The 1,372-nt window shown below is 56.4% G+C and overlaps 1 protein-coding gene across 1 annotated transcript in view; it reads left to right on the top strand.

Annotated features, from left to right (window-relative positions):
• Positions 1 to 1,372, top strand: part of C2CD2L (C2CD2 like) — an 11,128-nt gene that overhangs the window by 864 nt on the left and 8,892 nt on the right. The window lies entirely within an intron of this gene.

Here is a 1,372-nt window from a genome sequence, read left to right as displayed (position 1 = left end):
TACTCATTCCTTGGACTACTGACTGAATTGCGGAGAGAGATTAATACCTTTCCTGTTACCTACCTGGGTGCTGAACACTTTGCCTTATGTAGCTGGATAAGAAGGGTCTCTTGGGGAATGGGGGTTCCTTTGAATCCTGTCGCAAGAGTTTCCTTCCCCTCTTTTCAGAAGGAAATGACAAGCCCCTGTCCTATAGGGATGGAATCTACTCCCTCAAATCTAGGAAAAAGGATGGATCCTAAGGCCAGAGTGTACCGATAGCATCATTTTGTGTGTGCTTGTTGGGATAGCACATATTTGGATGGCGTCACATATTTTGGCTGAATCTATTGATAGTCCACTGCTACACTGCCAGCTCCCTTCTCATTACCACCTCTTCTACACGTGCTCCATAGGCAGGAGCTGTTACTATGGAAATATATTATTTTTAAAAACAGAAGCAGCCCCAGGCTTGGGAAATATCTCCAGAACAAACCCACACGAGCAAGGAGGTTAATAGGGTGTTCCTGAATCCTAGCTCCTGGTGGAAGGGAGGTGGTGGTGGTGGAGGGGGCTTAATATTCCATTTCTATTTTCAGACACTACCAGGTCCGTGTTCTTTCTGGTCGGTATCTCCGGGACCTCTGCCAGCCACTTCCATCTAGGAGGCATGCCCTGCATCTACTTACCCAGCGCCTAGCTTAGGCCAAGAAATGGGAACCAAAGAAGGTGCTAAGCCTCAGGGTGCTGGGAAAGGGGGCGACGCTATCCACGAGGTTCAGGTCCTTCTTAACCCCACACGCGTCCATACTATAGAAATTTAAGCTGCGGAGGGGAAGTCAGAGGCGGTATCTCAAGTGAGTGAAGTTACTCTTGCTGTGAGCTCAGGGGAAGGGGTGTACCCCAATTTCAGTATGGGGCGGGGTGGTCAAAGACCCCGCCTATTTTCAACCCCGGAACCTCCTCCCCTCTGTGTCGTCCTCTTGACCTCCTCTAAGAGCTTGAGCCCCGGGCTGGCCAAGCCCCGCCCAGCGCGGGTGCGGCTCCTTTAAGGGCGGGTGGGGGCGGGGCGCCGGCCGTGTTGTCAGTGTCAGCTTTGCGCACGCAGCCCTTCCGGAGCCGGTGCCGGTCCGCGAGCCCCCACGTCTCTGCAGACGAGTCCCCGCCCGGGTCCGGGAGGGCCCGCGCCGTGGGAGGAGTCGGGCGCTGGCCGGAGACTAACCCAGGTCAGACTGCTGGACCAACCAAAGAGGGAATCGGACCGCGCAGAGAGGGACCCCGGCGTCGCGACTCCCCAGGAGTCCTCTCATCGATCTCTGGCACCCGCTAGTTCCGGACACCCAGCCCCGCAGAGCCCCCGAGCCCGCGCTCTCAGCCCCGGGGGAGCCCGCCC

Source organism: Ursus maritimus, unplaced genomic scaffold, assembly GCF_017311325.1.
Source record: "Ursus maritimus isolate PB19 unplaced genomic scaffold, ASM1731132v1 scaffold_16, whole genome shotgun sequence".
Classification (NCBI taxonomy): Eukaryota; Metazoa; Chordata; class Mammalia; order Carnivora; family Ursidae; genus Ursus; species Ursus maritimus.
The sequence above is the reverse complement of the archived record's forward strand: the minus strand, read 5'-3'. Positions and strand labels throughout refer to the sequence as shown.